At 38.3% G+C, this 23,706-nt stretch overlaps 1 protein-coding gene across 1 annotated transcript in view; it reads left to right on the plus strand.

Annotated features, from left to right (window-relative positions):
• NCKAP1 (NCK associated protein 1) overlaps positions 1–23,706 on the plus strand; it is a 472,154-nt gene that overhangs the window by 422,722 nt on the left and 25,726 nt on the right. The gene's annotated exons all lie outside the window — the stretch shown is intronic.

The raw sequence follows: 23,706 nt of genomic DNA on the forward strand, positions 1-23,706 counted from the left end.
ATTCCAGACATGGATCTGATGGCCTCTCGTCAGAACTTCAAGGTTCCTTGCTACGGGTCCAGATCCAGGGATCCCAAGGCGACTCTAGTAGATGCACTAGTAGCACCTTGGACCTTCAACCTAGCTTATGTATTCCCGCCGTTTCCTCTCATCCCCAGGCTGGTAGCCAGGATCAATCAGGAGAGGGCGTAGGTGATCTTGATAGCTCCTGCGTAACCACGCAGGACTTGGTAGGCAGATCTGGTGAATATGTCATCGGCTTCACCATGGAAGCTACCTTTGAGACGAGACCTTCTTGTTCAAGGTCCGTTCGAACATCCGAATCTGGTCCTACTCCAGCTGACTGCTTGGAGATTGAACGCTTGATCTTATCAAAGCGAGGGTTCTCAGATTCTGTTATTGATACTCTTGTTCAGGCCAGAAAGCCTGTAACTAGAAAAATTTACCACAAAATATGGAAAAAATATATCTGTTGGTGTGAATCTAAAGGATTCCCTTGGGACAAGGTAAAGATTCCTAGGATTCTATCCTTTCTTCAAGAAGGATTGGAGAAAGGATTATCTGCAAGTTCCTTGAAGGGACAGATTTCTGCCTTGTCTGTGTTACTTCACAAAGAGCTGGCAGCTGTGCCAGATGTTCAAGCCTTTGTTCAGGCTCTGGTTAGAATCAAGCCTGTTTACAAACCTTTGACTCCTCCTTGGAGTCTCAACTTAGTTCTTTCAGTTCTTCAGGGGGTTCCGTTTGAACCCTTACATTCCGTTGATATTAAGTTATCATCTTGGAAAGTTTTGTTTTTGGCTGCAATTTCTTCCGCTAGAAGAGTTTCAGAATTATCTGCTCTGCAGTGTTCTCCTCCTTATCTGGTGTTCCATGCAGATAAGGTGGTTTTACGTACTAAACCTGGTTTTCTTCCAAAAGTTGTTTCTAACAAAAACATTAACCAGGAGATAGTCGTGCCTTCTTTGGGTCCGAAACCAGTTTCGAAGAAGGAACGTTTGTTGCACAATTTGGCTGTTGTTCGCGCTCTAAAATTCTATTTAGATGCTACAAAGGATTTTAGACAAACATCTTCCTTGTTTGTTGTTTATTCTGGTAACAGGAGAGGTCAAAAAGCAACTTCTACCTCTCTCTCTTTTTGGATTAAAAGCATCATCAGATTGGCTTACGAGACTGCCGGACGGCAGCCTCCTGAAAGAATCACAGCTCATTCCACTAGGGCTGTGGCTTCCACATGGGCCTTCAAGAACGAGGCTTCTGTTGATCAGATATGTAGGGCAGCGACTTGGTCTTCACTGCACACTTTTACCAAATTTTACAAGTTTGATACTTTTGCTTCTTCTGAGGCTATTTTTTGGGAGAAAGGTTTTGCAAGCCGTGGTGCCTTCCATTTAGGTGACCTGATTTGCTCCCTCCCTTCATCCGTGTCCTAAAGCTTTGGTATTGGTTCCCACAAGTAAGGATGACGCCGTGGACCGGACACACCTATGTTGGAGAAAACAGAATTTATGTTTACCTGATAAATTACTTTCTCCAACGGTGTGTCCGGTCCACGGCCCGCCCTGGTTTTTTAATCAGGTCTGATGATTTATTTTCTTTAACTACAGTCACCACGGTATTATATGGTTTCTCCTATGCAAATATTCCTCCTTAACGTCGGTCGAATGACTGGGGTAGGCGGAGCCTAGGAGGGATCATGTGACCAGCTTTGCTGGGCTCTTTGCCATTTCCTGTTGGGGAAGAGAATATCCCACAAGTAAGGATGACGCCGTGGACCGGACACACCGTTGGAGAAAGTAATTTATCAGGTAAACATAAATTCTGTTTTTATTTTGTCCCTCCCTCTCTAGTGACTCTTGCATGGAGTTCCACATCTTGGGCATTGCTATCCCATACGTCACTAGCTCATGGACTTTTGCCAATTACATGAAAGAAAACATAATTTAAGTAAGAACTTACCTAATAAATTCATTTCTTTCATATTGGCAAGAGTCCATGAGGCCCACCCTTTTTTATGGTGGTTATGATTTTTTTGTATAAAGCACAATTATTTCCAAATTCCTTTGTTGATGCTTTTTACTCCTTTCTTTATCACCCCACTTCTTGGCTATTCATTAAACTGAATTGTGGGTGTGGTGAGGGGTTTATTTATAGGCATTTTGAGGTTTGGGAAACTTTGCCCCTCCTGGTTGGATTGTATATCCAATACGTCACTAGCTCATGGACTCTTGCCAATATGAAATAAATTAATTTATCAGGTAAGTTCTTACATAAATTATGTTTTCAGATATGTTATGTAGGGGATTACCTTTCAGGGCCCATAGAACTTCTTAACCCTTTCACTAAAAAGGCTGTTAATATTTGGCCAACTGAGATGGCCAATGTATTTGTTGCTTTGTTTATTAGTTCACTATGGAAGCCAATTTTCCTAATGAGATCTGCCTCCAGGGCGATAGAATATGAGCATTTAAAATGCCCACAATGCACTTTGTTCTATGAACTGGTAAGCTGGACTGGTGGGGATGCATGCTGTGGTTACAAAGAGTTAAAAAAAAAAAATAACATTTAACATCTTTTCTCAGATTTTAACTCTGTGATTACATTACTATAAAGAATACAGGAGTGTATGTATGAGGTTCTCAGACGTCTCTGAGAATTGTTTTGCTCTTTTTAGTTGATCCAGCTAATCGATAGTTGTTGAGTGATCATTTTATGTCCATGCACTAGTACTTGAAGTAAGCAGACTAGTGGGATATTACTTCTATGTTAAAGGGACAGTATACACTAATTTTCATTTAACTGCATGTAATAGACACTACTATAAAGAAAATTATGCACAGATACCGATATAAAAATCCAGTATAAAACCTTTTTAAAAACTCACTTAGATGCTCCCAGTAGCACTGTTGATGAGTTTAGGCTGGGACATCCACTGCAAGGGTCTGAGAAAGCAGACACTCCCCCTCCCCTGCATATAAAAAGACAAATCAGGAATCTGTAGCATTCAGTCTACATCTCATACTTTGGGGCTTGGTTAGGAGTCTTAAAATCAGCACAATGGTATTAAAAAATAAGCAAAACTATACATTGTTGCCAATCCACTTCCAGATGGGCTATATAAAGGGATCATCTACAAAACATTTATGCAAAGAAAAATATAGTGTACAATGTCCCTTTAAGCTATTGTGTGGTATCCACCACAGACTGGGAGTGCTATATAATCACAGCTCTTATATGGCACAAACATCTACAGTGTGTTCTGTTATACTGTAATACAATCAGTGAAAATTAAGACCTCTCATTAAATGAATAGTCTAGTCAAAATTAAGCTTTCCTGGTTCACATAGAGCATTTAACAGCTTTCTAATTTGCTCCTATTATCAATTTGTATTCGCTCTCTTAGTATCTTTAGTTGGAAAAGCAGGGATGTAAGCTTAGGAACCAGACCATTTTTGGTTCAGCACCTGGGTAGCGCTTTCTGATTGGTGTCTAAATGTAGCCTCCAATCAGCAAGCACTACTCAGGTGCTGAACCAAAAATTGTCCCGGCTCCTAAGCTTACATTCAAATAAAGATACCACAAGAACGAAGAAAAATTGATAAATTAGAAAGTTGCTCTATCTGAATCATGAAAGTTTAATTCTGACTAGACTATCCCTTTAAATTAAACAAGATGATCTATGTTGAATTTTGTTTTCAGTTTGAGTCTGCTCCAAAGAACATCAGAAGGAATTATTTCTTTCATGCAAATGGCAAGAGTCCATGAGCTAGTGACGTATGGGATATACAATCCTACCAGGAGGGGGCAAAGTTTCCCAAACCTCAAAATACCTATAAATACACCCCTCACTACACCCACACCTTCGTTTTACAAACTTTGCCTCCCTATGGAGGTGGTGAAGTAACTTTGTGTTTAATTTCTATGATTTCTTCTATGATGAGCGCTTCTAAGCATTCTGAAGCCCAATTCCTCTCAGAATACAGTGCTTGTCAGAGGGATGTGAAGAGAGTATTGCCTGTTGATTTTAATGGTTTCACTCATGGGAAATCTTTTCAAGGGTTCTCTGTTATCGGTCGTAGGGATTCATCTCCTACCTCCCTTTTGAGATTGACGATATACTCTCATACAATTACCTCTGCTGATAGCTTTCAATACTGGTTTGGCTATCTGCTATATAAGGATGGGCGTCTTTCGATAAGTATGTATCATTATTTAAAGGGACAGTCTAGTATAAATTAAACTTTCATTATTCAGATAGGACATGTAATTTTAATCAACTTTCCAATTTTCTTTTATCATCAAATTTGTTTGTTTTTTTCTCTTGGTGTTCTTAGTTTAAACTAAACCTAGGCAGACTTGTATGCTAATTTCTAAGCCTTTGGGGGCTGCCTCTTATCACAGGCTTTTTAAATCTCTTTTCAACACAAAGAGACAGAAAGTACACGTGGTCCATATAGATAACACTGTGTTCAGGCACAGAAAGTTATTTAAGATTTAGCACAAAACAATGCTAACTGCAAGACAATAGATAATAAACAGTCACAGTCATGTGATCCGGGGCCTAGAAGAAGGTTCCTAGATACAAGGTAATCACAGAGGTAAAAAGTATATTAATATAACTGTGTTGGTTATGCAAAACTGGGGAATGGGTAATAAAGGGATGATCTGTCTTTTAAAACAATAACAATTCTATGGTAGACTGTCCCTTTAAGACACTCTCAGCTATGTTTGGCACTTTATGTTTTAAATATATGTATTTACTTATATTTGCCATGAGACAGGTCTATGTGTATTTCCCTTTGCAGTCTAACAGTTTCAGTATGGGAATCATATTTTAGGAAGTTATTTTTTACCCGGGGTTTAGTCTTTTTTTTTTCCAATTTTCACTGGCAAACTAGGCTCGCGAAGGGCGCAATAAGGCTATTATTTAGCAAAACTTTTTTGGCACGAATTTTCGTCTACAGTGATTTTTTTCATAATTTCCTGCGTCTTTTTGACGTTTGGTTGTGGACGCGAAATCCGGATGTTGATTGGCGCCAAAAATTGTCATTACTATTTGCGTTGTGCGTCATACTTGGCGCCAAATATTTTTTAGTTATTTTACCCCACTTCCTTTATGCTTTTGCTCTCTTTATAGTCTAGAGGACTATGCTGTTTGCTTTTCTGCCTATTTAGCATATGCATTTTTTTCTCATTCCGGAAACTGCTATATGAGGAAATTGGATATTTGTTTAAATGTTATTTTTTTCTTTTACATTTTTGCAAAGATGTCTCAGTCTGATCCTGCCTCAGAAGCTACTGTAGGAACCATGCTGTCTGAACACAGTTCTACCAAAGCTAAGTGTATCTGTTGTAAGCAAGCTGAGATTATATCTCCGGCTTTATTATGTAACAGTTGTCATGATAAGCTTTTGCATGCCGATAATGTTTCTATTAGTACTAGTACAGCACCTGTTGTTCCCTTAACATCTAATGTACATGATATCCCTGTTGATATGAAAAGTTATATTGCTGATGCAATACAGAAGGCTATGTCTGCTATTGCACCTTCTAATAAACGTAAAAGGTCTTTTAAAACTTCTCATAAGTCTGATGAAATTTGTATTGACTGACAAACATACTGAAATATCCTCCTCTGATGAGGATCTCTCTGTTCAAAGGGTCCTACTTCAGACATTGAAATTGATAAATCTTATTATCTTTTTAAGATTGAATATATTCGTTCTTTATTGAAAGAGGTATTGGTTACTTTGGCTATTGAGGAGTCTGATCCTCTTGATAACAAATCCAGTAAGCGTTTAAATTCTGTTTTTAAACCTCCTGTGATTACTCCTGAGGTTTTCCTTTTCCAGATGCTGTTTCTGATGTGATTGCTAAGGAATGGTCTAAGCCTGGTGCTTCTTTTTTTTTTTTTTTTTTTTTTTTTTTTTTTAAATGTTTCATTGGTGAAGTACATAGTTTCATACATGAAAAAACATAAAATACATCATTAGATATGGTTATGCATATACCACTTGAAAGATCATCTGTTACTAACAAGCTTTTATGAAATTAAATATGGTAGAATATCACCTTCTGTCTTCTCGTACTTCAACTTTTATTATAAGAAAAAACACAAACAAATAATAACAAATGGGGAAAAGAAAAAAAAAACCCATACCACACCCCTGGACCCCCCTCACTTTCCTTATGGCAATAATCTACTTCATCTATTTTTAAATGTCTACCCTTCTGTTGGGGGAGAATCTCTCCCCCAACCAGTGACAAAAATGATGTAGAATTTGTCAGAGGGGCGATGAATTCCTTTTGTAATGCCATCGGCCACTTTTGAATTAACTTTAGCCACTTGGTGAAATATCTTTTGAGATATTTCTCTGATAATAGTTTTTTGTCGTATAGTTCTATCCTCATTTGCAATCTAATTGCACTAACAAATTCAGCTATACCAGGGGATTTTGCTAACTTCCATTTTTTAAACACTAACATACGAGCCGCTAAAATAACTGTATTAATCAACTGTTGATCCCCAGGACATGTGTGATCCAGACTCAAAAAGAATATCTTTCTGGGCGTAAGTTCACAGTTATGCTGCAAGTGTTTGTTCAACCAGAAATTAATCTTCCCCCAGAAGCAGTGTAACATATCTGCCTTATCAGCACAACATTTGAAGCACCCATATCTTGGTTCATTGCACACCCACTTATTCATTCTATCTGGGGTTAGATAAAAATTATTTAATAGCTTCATGTGAGCTTCCCTCCAACCAATCTTGGTTGTGGTTGCTTCACATAGACTTATACTTTTCTTTATATCTGATTCCTGTATGTTAGTGAAATATCTTTGAAAAGTCTCTTTAATTCTAAGTAGGTGTTTATCCCCTAATTTAGAATATAGGGCGTCATACCAGAAAGTAACTGATCTAATACCAGCTTTATATAATTTGAGTCCTGTCTCTATCTCATGTAGGTTCCAATCTTGTGTGCCCGAACACATTATTGATGTTATGAAACTCCTACCCTGGAGGTAGGCAAAGAAATTATTTGAGGGAAGATTATATTTGTCTGATATCCGACTGTATATTTGTATTATATTGCTATCTGTTCTAAGGGCTGTGAGAAGTATATTATACCTTTAGTATGCCATTCTTTGAAAACCACATTATAAATACCTGGAGAAAACGCTGGGGTCCCAATAATGGGTAGATATCGGGATTTCTTAAAATCTGCTCCCATTATCCTGCAATATTTCTGCCATGCTAATATAATATTTGAAAATGTAATAAGTTGTCTAATATTAGAGGGTAGTTTGGCGTATGCATGGTGTAGAACTGATTTTAAGCTAAAAGGTGCAATTAAATCAGACTCAATATCAAAGTATGTGACATACTGTGCTTCTGTCAACCAGTCTACACCATATTTAACCAACGTGACCCAGTTATAATATCTTAGGTTTGGTAACGCCATACCACCATACTTCTTAGATATAGACAATTTCTCAATTGACAGGCGTGATTTCTTTTTACCCCAAATAAATGATGCGCATGCTCGATTATATAGGACAATATCTCTTTTAAGAATAAACAGCGGTAGATTTTGCAGTAAAAATAGGATCCGAGAGAAAAAGATTGTCTTAATCAACATAATTTTTCCTGAGAGAGAAAGATAGAGTATATTCCATTTTTGAAATTCAGCCTCAAGATCAGCAAACACCTTAGTATAGTTAAGCCCATACCAATCCCGTGGATCTCTTCCCATAACTATCCCAAGATAGTTTATATTGTCCACCTCCCTAAATGGATGAAGGTTATAACTATACTTCTTTTTATTAATCCATAGAATCTCGGATTTCTGAGCTTTAATCTTGTTATCCGGTAAACTTACTAAAATGCATAATTATCTCCATACTTTTTGGGATATTTATAATAGAGTCTTTAATAAAAAGCATGATGTCATCCGCATATAATGATATAACTATGTTCTGCTTGCCCATCTTGATACCCTCTATTTCCTTCCTGAAAAGTACTGCCAGCGGTTCAAGCGAGATGTTAAAAAGTAAGGGGGATAGCGGGCAACCTTGCCTAGTTCCTCTCTGTAGTGTTATATACGGTGAAAGCTCCCCATTAACTAAAAGTTGTGACCTGGGTTCCTTATATATTAGTTTAATTGTATCAACAAAGTTGCCCTGGAATCCAAACTGGGCAAGTGAGGTAAGCATGTGATCCCATATAATGGAATCAAACGCTTTTTCTGCGTCTATCGTTATCAAGGCCAAATCTGGTATAGAGTGTGATCCTGTTCTGTGAGTTTTACTATAATAATAGTCAAGCAGTGTGAGGACCTTCTTGAGTCTATCAGCTATGATGGCCATGAATATTTTATAGTCCTGATTAAGAAGGGATATGGGTCTATATGAACCCATATCCTCTGGAGGTTTCCTCTTCTTATAGATTAGCGAAACTATTGAATCAGTGAAGTATAATGAGTGCTTCTCATTCTGTATATAATAAGAGTTGAACAAGTTGCCTAACGTTTCTGCCACTTCTATTTTCATTATTTTATAGTACTCTGCAGAGAGTCCATCCGGACCTGGAGCTTTCCCTGCTTTAGTCTTCTCTATGGCCGTAACTACATCTGCAGTGGTTATTTCTGAGTTTAATTTAACCAATGCGTCTTTAGTAATTTTTGGCAATTTAACTTTCTTCCAAAAGCTTTGTTTTGCCTCGTTGTCTACTTTTCCCTGAGAATATATAGTCTGGTAATACTTGAAGAACGGCTCTCTGATTTCTGAGGCTTTTGTATAAGTCTCATTTTTATATTTTATCAAAGGAATCATATTCCTATTCTTCCTAAATTTTCTAATTTTAACCAGATGTTTGGCAGAAATTCCTTGGAACCCCTGGAAATAGCTTCTAGATTTAATATCTTCCAGTGCCCATTTATTGTTTAAAAAGCCTTGCGCTCTACTTTAGCCTGTGTATATTTATTCCATGTGTTGTTGCAGGGATTATTTATATATTTTCTATATGTATTTCGCACTTGATTGGATAATTGGGTTTCTCTAGCTAGCTGTTTCCTTTTCAATTTTACCATATAGTTCTTAATATCCCCTCTCAGGACCGCTTTGCCCGCTTCCCAGAATATCTCTATCTTGTGTCTGTATGTACTGTTCAGGTTTTGATAATCCTTCCACCTGTCTTTTAACCAGTTACAGAAACTAATATTATTGATCATATATCCTGGGAAGCTAAATGTATTTGAGTTCGGCCCTTCCTGTACTTTTAATTTAAAGTTAATACTAATAATTGCATGGTCTGATAACGAGAAGTCGTGTATCTGAGATATAATATCTATCTTCAGCAACTGCTCCTCTATTAGAAAGAGATCAATTCTAGAGAAATTCCTATATGATTTTGACTCACAGGAGTATTCTCTCATATCTGGATTCTGTGTTCTCCAAATATCTTTTAATTTTAAAGATGTGCAAAATTCTCTGAAACATTTTGCCTCCTTCTTATACTTTAAAGAACTTTTTTGACGGAACCTGTCTATTTCAGGGTGTAAGACCATATTGAAATCCCCTGCTAATATTATATTTTGCTCTAAGTAAGGGATTAATTTCTGCTTGATATTGCCCCAGAATTCCCTGTCGAATTCATTTGGCCCATAAACGTTGCAAATTGTCCATATTTTTTGCGCTAATTCAATTTGAACAATTAAAAATCTACCGAATATATCAACTTCTTTGCTGATTATTTTATATGTAATCTTTTTACTAAATATAATTGCAACCCCCCGCTTTCTATGTGTACCTGGTGTAGCTATTATTTCATTCATCCAGTTCACTCTAAGTTTAATTATCTCATCTTCCTTCAGGTGCAATTCCTGTAGAAGTATTATATCTGGATCTAATTTCTTGATAGACTTTAAAATGCCTTTGCGTTTTGCTGGAGATGATACACCTCCAACATTCCACGAAATAAAATTTAAATTACTATTCATCTAAGAATTATAACTATATTGTTACCTGGGCCTACCTGTATCTGGAGGGTAACCAGGGGGTTGAGGGGAAAAAAAAAAAAGGAAAAGAAAAAGGGGGAAAAACACAACATATAACAAGTAGAACTTGAAACCATTCACTATCCAAGCTAACTGCATAAGTACAATCTTGCACTTTTGCTTCACTGCCACTCATTACATATCTCGTTATGGGTTTAACCTTGGGTATGCTATTATTTTTACATAGTTACACCGTAATATTCTTTGTTTTACAGAATGTTTTGGCCTCCTCTGGCGTATTTAGCAGACTTTGCCCTTCTTTTCCTTCTATAACTATTCTTGCTGGGTATCTGAGGCTAGCCCTTATACCTGCTTTATTAAGGGCAGAGCAATATGGTGACATTTCTCTTCTCCTAACCGTCGTGTCGGTAGAGAAATCTTGGAATAATAACACTTGTTTGTCTTCAATGGTAAATGTCTTAATCTTACGGTATTGCTGCATAACCCTTATTTTATCTTGGAAACACAGATATCTAATAACTATCATTCTAGGACGTTTTTTATTATCTGCATCCATCCTGATTGGGCCGACCCTGTGTGCTCTTTCTACCTCCAATTTATCTCCCTGTATCTCCAAGCCTAATAGCCTAGGCAATACAGTGGAGGCAAATTGTATCAGATCTGTATATTCGCTATTTTCTGACAAGCCCACCACTCTCACGTTGTTTCGGCGCGATCTGTCTTCGAGATCGTCAACTTTGCTTTGCAGAGATTTAATAGTATCTGTGAGTTTCTGTTTATTTGCCTCCTGTACAGTATATAGGTCTTCTAACTCTGATATCCGAGTCTCTGCCTCTGTCAGTCTGCTGGAGAACTGCCTAATTTCCGCCGTCAGCCCATTCAGATCTTTTTTCAATGACTCCAGTTGTGGTACAATCAGTTCCGCCAACTGGTTATTCGTAATCTGTATATCTGGGCTGGCGGTGGCCATCATGGACGTCTCCGGCAGAGTATCAGCCACTGAATCTTGTATTGATTTGTTACCTCTCTTATCTCTCTTGACGGGCATAATTGGGGATCTTTGTTTCATATTAGTCATATACCTTTCCATTAAGTGTCGTGAGTAGAAAATACAACAACTAGTTTATATTGTGTATATATATATATGCATAAAAAGTGTAAAAAGAGTGCGAGTGGGAAAAAAAAACAAAAAAAAAAACAATTAGAAAAAAAAACAATTTGACGAGGTTGTGTGACCTCTCTCCTACAATACAAAAGTCAGGACAACTCTATCCTTCAAAACCTATACAATTTCAAACACTCTAGTGCATAGATGTGAAAGAAAAGTGATTTATATATTTAAAGGGATCTTATGTTTTCAGTCCCCAACGCCTATTGAGCCTGTTATACTAATATCGTCAGATAAATATGTTGTTCTTCAAAAGGAAGGAGAAAAACAAACACAAACTTAAACAGGTCTACTCTACAATAGCGTTCTCTGGTAAAGATCAATAATTATCTGTACCCAGACCTGATTTTAGAATTTGATACAGTAGCTGCTATAGTTAACCATACATACATGCAATTGCAGACACAAAGCAAAGATATACAAAAAAAGGATACATAACAGCAAATTTAACAGGGTCCAAGTCCTTTGCCTCACTTCAGATACTGAGGGTTTACTGTTTTGCTTTTATTGCTGCCAATATGTACTCTCTTTCTCAGAATGCCTTGATATTTTTTACTAAGGGCCAAAAGGCAAACCTGCAATAGCCAATGCTTAGCTAATAAATGTCTTTTAGCAATTTAGCAGTATACTCCTTAGACTCTTTACTTTTGCATCAAATAAAGTTAAATCCTCTGCCTCCTTCAATTGCCATGTACTTTTTGTATCTACATATCTTGGCCAGGACAGCAGACATAGATGTACCAGCAACCAGGCAAGCCATATAGCAGATCCAAGTTCCTTTGCCTCACTTTATATAAAGCAAGTAGCTATCCTGTGTTAATCTTTCTCTGCTTGCTTATACTTCTGTAATGGAGTACCCTCTTTCTTATATTACTTTGTTCTTGCTTACTAAGGGTTAAGAGATAATTACTTGGCTTTCTCTGCTGTCCTTTTAACGTCCCAGCAGTATACTCTCTGAATGCTCTATTTATACTCCAAGTAAAGCTGATTCCACAGTCTCCTTCAAATGTTATATAACAAGCCTTTCTAAACTCGACCAGTTGTAGCAAAGAAATTCCAGAGGCAGGAGTAACTTTGTATAAGCACTCGTCTATTTAAATTGCCTTACTGGATATAGGCCTCCTCACAAGACGGTTAATCAGCAGTGCTTCGGATATGCCAATACTTGTATAGATGTATCTATCAAAACATACCACTTTGAGCCATATACAAAAGACACTATGCCTGTTATATCTTCATGTAACTTATGCCTCCTTATACCTCCTTCAGCTGCACAGATTATCAGTGTATGTGGGGTTTGCAATACATAATACCGGCTTTTATCCTGTGTTATCAAAGCTTTGTACTTGCGATTTTAATGCGTCAGTCCTTAGCTCTCCTCTGTGTGTAGTTCAGGGCTTGTGGTTTATGGGCTGGCTCCGTCACTCTCACTAGGAAGTCGATCCACCCGAGACACCTCCCGCACGCACCGACCTCCCGTGGGGCCGTGATAGATCCCGACCCTGCCGCACTTGTAACTGTCGCTCCTTCACAAGAACCAAGAGAAGGATCCACGCCTTCCACTTCTGTTGCTGCTCCGTGTTAGCTGAAGGGGGATTTCCACAGCCTTTCCTCTGCATACAAGGAGTGAGTGGTTTCGGTCAGTACCACCTGACCCTGGCGGTGTGTGCCGGCTTCCGTTAGCTCCACAATCTCTATCTCCCCAAGGTGTCCGCAATCTGAACCGCCGACGGGGACCTGGAGCTGGGGTGTTGAAAGTTTTTGCTGCTTGGTGCGCAGAACTCAGAGCGCGCGCGTGTCCTCTCACGCTCCTCCCCGGAAGTGAAGGAAGGGACTAGCCTCTCTTCAGCCTGGTGCTTCTTTTAATCCTTCTTCTAGGTTCAATAAGTTTTATCCTTTACCAGTAGCTAAATTGAAGTTTTGGGAAAAAGTCCCTAAGGTTGATGGGGCTATTTCTACTCTTGCCAAACGTACTGCTATTCCTATGGAAGATAGTACTTCTTTTAAGGATCCTTTAGATAGGAAAATTGAATTTTATCTAAGGAAAGCTTATTTACATTCTGGCTATATTCTAAGGCCTGCCATTTCTATGGCTGACGTTGCAGCTGCATCAACTTTTTGGTTGGATTACTTAGCACATTAGGAAGCAGATCCTGATTTGTCTAGCATTATTGGTTTGCTTCAACATGCTAATCATTTTATCTGTAATGCTATTTTTGATATCATCAAGATTGATGTTAAATCCATGTCTTTGGCTATTTTAGCTAGAAGAGCTTTATGGCTTAAATCTTGGAATGCTGACATGGTATCTAAATCTAGATTATTATCTCTATCTTTAAAGGGTAATAAATTATTTGGTTCTCAGTTGGATTCTATTATTTCCACTATCACCGGGGGGAAGGGAGTTTTTTTGCTTCAAGATAAAAAAATCTAAGGGTAAATCTGAAGCTTCTAATCGTTTTCGTTCCTTTCGTCAGAATAGAGAACAGAAAACCACTCCTCATAACTAAGGTCTCTGGTTCCAATTGGAAGCCGTCTTCAAGTTGGAATAAATCCAAGCCTTTTAAGAAACCAAAGCCAGCCCCCAAGTCTGCATGAAAGTGCGGCCCTCAATCCAGTTCAGCTGGTGGGGGGCAGATTGAAATTGTTAAGACATTTGGGCAGATTCTGTTAAAAAACAGTGGATTCAGAGCATTGGCTCTCAAGGGTATCGAATAGGTTTCAGAGTAAGGCCTCCTGTGAGAAGATTCTTTCTCTCTCACATTCCAGCAAATCCTTTAAAAGCTCAGGCTTTTCTGAAGTGTATTTCAGATCTGGAGCTTTCAGGGGTAATTATACCAGTTCTGCTTCAGGAACAGGGTCTTTTTTTTTTTCTTTCAAATCTATTCATTGTCCCAAAGAAAGAAAATTAATTTAGACCAGTTCTGGATCTGAACTTTAGTTTTTGAATTGTTTTGTAAGAGTCACAACTTTTAAGATGGTGACTATAAGGACTATTCTACCTTTCTTTCATGTAATTGGCAAGAGTCCATGAGCTAGTGACGTCTGGGATATACAATGCTACCAGGAGGGGCAAAGTTTTCCAAACCTCAAAATGCCTATAAATACACCCCTCACCACACCCACAATTCAGTTTTACAAACTTTGCCTCCTATGGAGGTGGTGAAGTAAGTTTGTGCTAAGATTTCTACGTTGATATGCGCTTCTCAGCATTGTTGAAGCCCCATTCCTCTCAGAGTACAGCGAATGTCAGAGGGACGTGATGGGAGTATCACTTATTGAATACGATGATTTCCCTAACGGGGTTCTATTTCATAGGTTCTCTGTTATCGGTCGTAGAGATTCATCTCCTACCTTCCTTTTCAGATCGACGATACACTCTCAATTTCTTTCATGTAATTAGCAAGAGTCCATGAGCTAGTGACGTATGGGATATACATTCCTACCAGGAGGGGCAAAGTTTCCCAAACCTCAAAATGCCTATAAATACACCCCTCACCACACCCACGAATCAGTTTTACAAACTTTGCCTCCTATGGAGGTGGTGAAGTAAGTTTGTGCTAGATTCTACGTTGATATGCGCTCCGCAGCAGGTTGGAGCCCGGTTTTCCTCTCAGCGTGCAGTGAATGTCAGAGGGATGTGAGGAGAGTATTGCCTATTTGAATTCAATGATCTCCTTCTACGGGGTCTATTTCATAGGTTCTCTGTTATCGGTCGTAGAGATTCATCTCTTACCTCCCTTTTCAGATCGACGATATACTCTTATATATAGCATTACCTCTACTGATTCTCGTTTCAGTACTGGTTTGGCTTTCTACTACATGTAGATGAGTGTCCTGGGGTAAGTAAGTCTTATTTTCTGTGACACTCTAAGTTATGGTTGGGCACTTTTATATAAAGTTCTAAATATATGTATTCAAACATTTATTTGCCTTGACTCATATTTGGGATAATGCATATGAATAAATCAATTTTTTTCTTACCTTAAAATTTTTCCCTGTGGGCTGTTAGGCTCGCGGGGGCTGAAAATGCTTCATTTTATTGCGTCATTCTTGGCGCGGACTTTTTTGGCGCAAAATTTTTTTTCTGTTTCCGGCGTCATACGTGTTGCCGGAAGTTGCATCATTTTTGACGTTTTTTGCGCCAAAAGTGTCGGCGTTCCGGATGTGGCGTCATTTTTGGCGCCAAAAGCATTTAGGCGCCAAATAATGTGGGCGTCTTTTTTGGCGCTAAAAAATATGGGCGTCTCTATTGTCTCCACATTATTTAAGTCTCATTATTTATTGCTTCTGGTTGCTAGAAGCTTGTTCACTGGCATTTTTTCCCATTCCTGAAACTGTCATTTAAGGAATTTGATCAATTTTGCTTTATATGTTGTTTTTTCTATTACGTATTGCAAGATGTCCCAGATTGACACTGAGTCAGAGGATACTTCTGGAAAAAACGCTGCCTGGTGCTGGATCTACCAAAGTTAAGTGTATCTGCTGTAAGCTTATGGTATCTGTTCCTCCAGCTGTTGTTTGTAATGAATGTCATGACAAACTTGTTAATGCAGATAATATTTCCTTTAGTAATGTTACATTACCTGTTGCTGTTCCGTCAACATCTAATACTCAGAGTGTTCCTGTTAACATAAGAGATTTTGTTTCTAAATCCATTAAGAAGGCTATGTCTGTTATTCCTCCTTCTAGTAAACGTAAAAGGTCTTTTAAAACTTCTAATTTTTCAGATGAATTTTTAAATGAACATCATCATTCTGATTCTGATAATGGTTCCTCTGGTTCAGAGGATTCTGTCTCAGAGGTTGATGCTGATAAATCTTCATATTTATTCAAAATTGAATTTATTCGTTCTTTACTTAAAGAAGTCTTAATTGCATTAGAAATAGAGGATTCCTCTTGATACTAAATCTAAGCGTTTAAATAAGGTTTTTAAATCTCCTGTAGTTATTCCAGAAGTTTTTCCTGTCCCTGATGCTATTTCTGAAGTAATCTCCAGGGAATGGAATAATTTGGGTAATTCATTTACTCCTTCTAAACGTTTTAAGCAATTATATCCTGTGCCATCTGACAGATTAGAGTTTTGGGACAAAATCCCTAAAGTTGATGGGGCTATCTCTACTCTTGCTAAACGTACTACTATTCCTACGGCAGATAGTACTTCCTTTAAGGATCCTTTAGATAGGAAGATTGAATCCTTTCTAAGAAAAGCTTACTTATGTTCAGGTAATCTTCTTAGACCTGCTATATCTTTAGCGGATGTTGCTGCAGCTTCAACTTTTTGGTTAGAAGCTTTAGCGCAACAAGTAACAGATCATAATTCTCATAGCATTGTTAATCTTCTTCAACATGCTAATAACTTTATTTGTGATGCAATCTTTGATATCATTAGAGTTGATGTCATGTATATGTCTCTAGCTATTTTAGCTAGAAGAGCTTTATGGCTTAAAACTTGGAATGCTGATATGTCTTCTAAGTCAACTTTGCTTTCCCTTTCTTTCCAGGGTAATAAATTATTTGGTTCTCAGTTGGATTCTATTATCTCAACTGTTACTGGAGGGAAAGGAACTTTTTTACCACAGGATAAAAAATCTAAAGGTAAATTTAGGTCTAATAATCGTTTTCGTTCCTTTCGTCACAATAAGGAACAAAAGCCTGATCCTTCACCCACAGGAGCGGTATCAGTTTGGAAACCATCTCCAGTCTGGAATAAATCCAAGCCTTTTAGAAAAACCAAAGCCAGCTCCAAAGTCCACATGAAGGTGCGGCCCTCATTCCAGCCCAGCTGGTAGGGGGCAGATTACGTTTTTTCCAAGAAATTTGGATCAATTCAATTCACAATCTTTGGATTCAGAACATTGTTTCAGAAGGGTACAGAATTGGCTTCAAGATAAGGCCTCCTGCAAAGAGATTTTTTCTTTCCCGTGTCCCAGTAAATCCAGCGAAAGCTCAAGCATTTCTGAAATGTGTTTCAGATCTAGAGTTGGCTGGAGTAATTATGCCAGTTCCAGTTCTGGAACAGGGGCTGGGGTTTTATTCAAATCTCTTCATTGTACCAAAGAAGGAGAATTCCTTCAGACCAGTTCTGGATCTAAAAATATTGAATCGTTATGTAAGGATACCAACATTCAAAATGGTAACTATAAGGACTATCCTGCCTTTTGTTCAGCAAGGGCATTATATGTCCACAATAGATTTACAGGATGCATATCTGCATATTCCGATTCATCCAGCTCACTATCAGTTTCTGAGATTCTCTTTCCTAGACAAGCATTACCAGTTTGTGGCTCTGCCGTTTGGCCTAGCAACAGCTCCAAGAATTTTTACAAAGGTTCTCGGTGCCCTTCTTTCTGTAATCAGAGAACAGGGTATTGTGGTATTTCCTTATTTGGACGATATCTTGGTACTTGCTCAGTCTTCCACATTTATCAGAATCTCATACGAATCGACTTGTGTTGTTTCTTCAAAATCATGGTTGGAGGATCAATTTACCGAAAAGTTCATTGATTCCTCAGACAAGGGTAACCTTTTTAGGTTTCCAGATAGATTCAGTGTCCATGACTCTGTCTCTGACAGACAAGAGACGTCTAAAATTGATCTCAGCTTGTCGAAACCTTCAATCACAATCATTCCCTTCGGTAGCCTTATGCATGGAAATTCTAGGTCTTATGACTGCTGCATCGGACGCGATCACATGCGACCTCTTCAGCTCTGTATGCTGAACCAGTGGTGCAGGGATTACACAAAGATATCTCAATTAATATCTTTAAAACCGATTGTACGACACTCTGACGTGGTGGACAGATCACCATCGTTTAGTTCAGGGGGCTTCTTTTGTTCTTCCGACCTGGACTGTAATTTCAACAGATGCAAGTCTGACAGGTTGGGGAGCTGTTTGGGGGTCTCTGACAGCACAAGGGGTTTGGGAATCTCAGGAGGTGAGATTACCAATCAATATTTTGGAACTCCGTGCAATTTTCAGAGCTCTTCAGTCATGGCCTCTTTTAAAGAGAGAATTGTTCATTTGTTTTCAGACAGACAATGTCACAACTGTGGCATACATCAATCATCAAGGAGGGACTCACAGTCCTCTGGCTATGAAAGAAGTATCTCGAATACTGGTATGGGCGGAATCCAGCTCCTGTCTAGTTTCTGCGGTTCATATCCCAGGTATAGACAATTGGGAAGCGGATTATCTCAGTCGCCAAACGCTACATCCGGGCGAATGGTCTCTTCACCCAGAGGTATTTCTTCAGATTGTTCAAATGTGGGGACTTCCAGAAATAGATCTGATGGCTTCTCATCTAAACAAGAAACTTCCGAGGTATCTGTCTAGATCCAGGGATCCTCAGGCGGAAGCAGTGGATGCATTGTCACTTCCTTGGAAGTATCATCCTGCCTATCTCTTTCCGCCTCTAGTTCTTCTTCCAAGAGTAATCTCCAAGATTCTGAAGGAATGCTCGTTTGTTCTGCTGGTGGCTCCAGCATGGCCTCACAGGTTTTGGTATGCGGATCTTGTCTGGATGGCCTCTTGCCAACCGTGGACTCTTCCGTTAAGACCAGACCTTCTGTCGCAAGGTCCTTTTTTCCATCAGGATCTCAAATCCTTAAATTTAAAGGTATGGAGATTGAACGCTTGATTCTTAGTCAAAGAGGTTTCTCTGACTCTGTGATTAATACTATGTTACAGGCTCGTAAATTTGTATCTAGAAAGATATAGTCTGGAAGACTTACATTTCTTTTTGTCTTTCTCATCATTTTTCCTGGCATTCTTTTAGAATTCCGAGAATTTTACAGTTTCTTCAGGATGGTTTGGATAAAGGTTTGTCTGCAAGTTCCTTGAATGGACAAATCTCTGCTCTTTCTGTTCTTTTTCACAGAAGGATTGCTAATCTTCCTGATATTCATTGTTTTGTACAAGCTTTGGTTCGTATAAAACCTGTTATTAAATCAATTTCTCCTCCTTGGAGTTTGAATTTGGTTCTGGGGGCTCTTCAAGCTCCTCCGTTTGAACCTATGCATTCTTTGGACATTAAATTACTTTCTTGGAAAGTTTTGTTTCTTTTGGCCATCTCTTCTGCTAGAAGAGTTTCTGAATTATCTGCTCTTTCTTGTGAGTCTCCTTTTCTGATTTTTCATCAGGAGAAGGCGGTGTTGCGAACTTCTTTTAAATTTTTACCTAAGGTTGTGAATTCTAACAACATTAGTAGAGAAATTGTGGTTCCTTCATTGTGTCCTAATCCTAAGAATTCTAAGGAGAGATCATTGCATTCTTTGGATGTAGTTAGAGCTTTGAAATATTATGTTGAAGCTACTAAGAAATTCCGAAAGACTTCTAGTCTATTTATTATCTTTTCCGGTTCTAGGAAAGGTCAGAAGGCCTCTGCCATTTCTTTGGCATCTTGGTTAAAATCTTTAATTCATCATGCTTATGTCGAGTCGGGTAAAACTCCGCCTCAAAGGATTACAGCTCATTCTACTAGGTCAGTTTCTACTTCCTGGGCGTTTAGGAATGAAGCTTCGGTTGATCAGATTTGCAAAGCAGCAACTTGGTCTTCTTTGCATACTTTTACTAAATTCTACCATTTTGATGTGTTTTCTTCTTCTGAAGCAGTTTTTGGTAGAAAAGTACTTCAGGCAGCTGTTTCAGTTTGATTCTTCTGCTTATAATTTCAGTTTTTTTCATTATAAGATTTAAACTTTATTTTGGGTGTGGATTATTTTCAGCGGAATTGGCTGTCTTTATTTTATCCCTCCCTCTCTAGTGACTCTTGCGTGGAAGATCCACATCTTGGGTAGTCATTATCCCATACGTCACTAGCTCATGGACTCTTGCTAATTACATGAAAGAAAACATAATTTATGTAAGAACTTACCTGATAAATTCATTTCTTTCATATTAGCAAGAGTCCATGAGGCCCACCCTTTTTGTGGTGGTTTTGATTTTTTTGTATAAAGCACAATTATTCCAATTCCTTATTTTTTATGCTTTCGCACTTTTTTCTTATCACCCCACTTCTTGGCTATGCGTTAAACTGATTTGTGGGTGTGGTGAGGGGTGTATTTATAGGCATTTTGAGGTTTGGGAAACTTTGCCCCTCCTGGTAGGAATGTATATCCCATACGTCACTAGCTCATGGACTCTTGCTAATATGAAAGAAATGAATTTTTCAGGTAAGTTCTTACATAAATTATGTTTTAACATTACCTCTACTGATAACTGTTTCAGTACTGGTTTGGCTATCTGCTATATGTGGATGGGTGTCTTTTGGTAAGTATTTTTTTTTATTATTTAAGACACCTCAGCTATGGTTTGGCACTTTATGCATTTATATAAAGTTCTAAATATATGTATTGTACTTATATTTGCCATGAGTCAGGTTCATGTATTTCCTTCTGCAGACTGTCAGTTTCATTTTTTTAAGATTATTTTTTTTCTCTCCTTACCTGGGGTTTAGTCTTTTTTTCAATTGACTACTTCTTGCAAATTGCGGGTGGTATTAGGCCCGTGGGTGCGCCAAATGCTAAACTTTATTGCGTCATTTATGGCTCAAGAATTTTTTGGTGCGAAAAATACGTCTATGACGCAACTTTGTCATTTCCCGCGTCATAGTTGACGCCGAAGCCTTACACACGGTTGCGTCATTAGTGACGCAAGTGTGTCATTTCCGGTTATTATTGGCGCCAAAAAAGTTTTCAGTTACGTTGTGCGTCATACTTGGCGCCAAACTTTTTCATTATTTTAATACCCCATTGATGTTTGCCTTTTGCCTTTTTCTCTATCAGAGGGCTATGCTATTTGCATTTTTTCCCATTCCTGAAACTGTCATATAAGGAAATTGATCATTTTGCTTTATATGTTGTTTTTTCTCTTACATTTTGCAAGATGTCTCAATCTGATCCTGCCTCAGAAGTTTCTGCTGGAACATTGCTGCCTGACATCGGTTCTACCAAAGCTAAGTGCATTTGTTGTAAGATTGTGGAAATTATTTCCCTGAATGTAATTTGTAATAGTTGTCATGATAAACTTTTACATGCAGATAGTGTGTCCATCAGTAATAGTACATTGCCAGTTGCAGTTCCTTCAACTTCTAATGTACATGATATACCTATGAATTTTAAAGAATTTGTTTCTGATTCTATCCAGAAGGCTTTGTCTGCATTTCCACCTTCTAATAAACGTAAAAGGTCTTTTAAAACTTCTCATTCAGTTGATGAAATTTCAAATGACCAACAACATATTAATTTATCCTCTTCTGATGAGGATCTATCTGATACAGAAGATCCTTCCTCAGACATTGACACTGACAAATCTACTTATTTATTTAAAATAGAGTATATGCGTTCTTTATTAAAAGAAGTGTTAATTACTTTGGATATTGAGGTAATCAGTCCTTTTGATGTTCAGTCTAATAAACGTTTAAATGCTGTTTTTAAACCTTCTGGGGGTTTTTCCTATTCCTGAGGCTATTTCTGATATGATTTCTAAGGAATGGAATAAGCCAGGTACTTCTTTTATTCCTTCTTCAAGGTTTAAAAAATTGTATCCTTTACCAGCAAATTCTATAGAGTTTTGGGGAAAAATCCCCAAAGTTGATGGGGCCATTTCTACTCTTGCTAAACGTACCACTATTTCTATGGAAGATGGTACTTCCTTTAAGGATCCTTTAGATAGGAAGCTTGAATCTTATCTAAGAGAGGCCTATTTATATTCAGGTCATTTCCTCAGACCTGCAATTTCTTTGATTGATGTTGCGGCTGCATCAACTTTCTGGTTGGAGAATTTAGCGCAACAAGAATTGGATTCTGACATATCTAGCATTATTCGCTTACTGCAATATGCTAATCATTTTATTTGTGATGCCATTTTTGATATTATCAAAATTGATGTTAGATCCATGTCTTTAGCTATTTTAGCTAGAAGAGCTTCGTGGCTTAAATCTTGGAATGCTGATATGACATCTAAATCTAGATCACTATCTCTTTCTTTCCAAAGTAATAATTTATTTGGTTCTCAGTTGGATTCTATTATTTCAACTGTCACTGGGGGAAAGGGAGTTTTTCTGCCTCAGGATAAAAAACCTAAGGGTAAATCTAAGGCTTCTAACCGTTTTCGTTCCTTTCGTCAAAATAAGGAACAAAAACTCAATCCTTCCCCCAAGGAATCTGTTTCCAATTGGAAACCTTCCTCAAATTGGAATAAATCCAAGCCATTTAAGAAACCAAAGTCAGCCCCTAAGTCAGCATGAAGGTGCGGCCCTCATTCCAGCTCAGCTGGTAGGGGGCAGATTAAGGTTTTTCAAGGATATTTGGATAAATTCTGTCCAAAATCAATGGATTCAGAGCATTGTCTCTCAAGGGTATCGAATAGGATTCAGAGTAAGACCTCCTGTGAGAAGATTTTTTTCTCTCACGTATCCCAGCAAATCCAGTAAAAGCTCAGGCTTTCCTGAAGTGTGTTTCAGACCTGGAGTCTTCAGGGGGAATCATGCCAGTTCCTTTTCAGGAACAAGGTTTGGGGTTTTATTCAAATCTATTCATTGTCCCAAAGAAGGAAAACATTTTCAGACCAATTCTGGATCTGAAAATTTTGAATCGTTATCTAAGAGTTCCAACTTTCAATATGGTGACTATAAGGACTATTCTGCCTTTTGTTCAGCGAGGACATTATACGTCCACAATAGACTTGCAGGATGCATACCTTTATATTCCGATTCATCCAGAACATTTTCAGTTCCTGAGATTCTCTTTTCTAGACAAGCATTACCAATTTGTTGCTCTTCCATTTGGCCTAGCAACAGCTCCAAGAATCTTTTCAAAGGTTCTAGGTGCCCTACTCTCTGTAATCAGAGAACAGGGTATTGCGGTGTTTCCTTATTTGGATCATATCTTGGTAGTAGCTCAGTCTTTACGTTCTGCAGAATCTCACACAAATCAACTAGTGTTGTTTCTTCAGAAACATGGTTGGAGGATCAATTTACCAAAAAGTTTCTTGATTCCTCAGACAAAAAGGTGTTTAGGCTTCCAGATAGATTCAGTGTCCATGACTCTGTCTCTAACACACAAGAGACGTTTAAAGTTGGTTGCAGCCTGCCGGCACCTTCAGTCTCAGTCATTCCCTTCAGTGGCTATGTGCATGGAAGTTTTAGGTCTCATGACTGCAGCATCGGACGTGATCCCCTTTGCTTGTTTTCACATGAGACCTCTACAGCTTTGTATGCTGAACCAATGGTGGAGGGATTATACAAAGATATCACAATTAATATCCTTAAATCCCAATGTACGACACTCTCTGACGTGGTGGATAGATCACCATCATTTAGTTCAAGGGGCTTCTTTTGTTCGGCCAACCTGGCCTGTGATCACAACAGATGCGAGTCTTTCAGGTTGGGGAGCTGTTTGGGGATCTCTGACAGCACAAGGGGTTTGGAAATCTCAAGAGGCGAGATTACCAATAAATATTTTAGAACTCCGTGCAATTCTCAAAAGCTCTTCAGTTTTGGCCTCTGTTAAAGAGAGAACCGT

This window comes from Bombina bombina, chromosome 1 (genome assembly GCF_027579735.1).
Source record: "Bombina bombina isolate aBomBom1 chromosome 1, aBomBom1.pri, whole genome shotgun sequence".
Taxonomy (NCBI): Eukaryota; Metazoa; Chordata; class Amphibia; order Anura; family Bombinatoridae; genus Bombina; species Bombina bombina.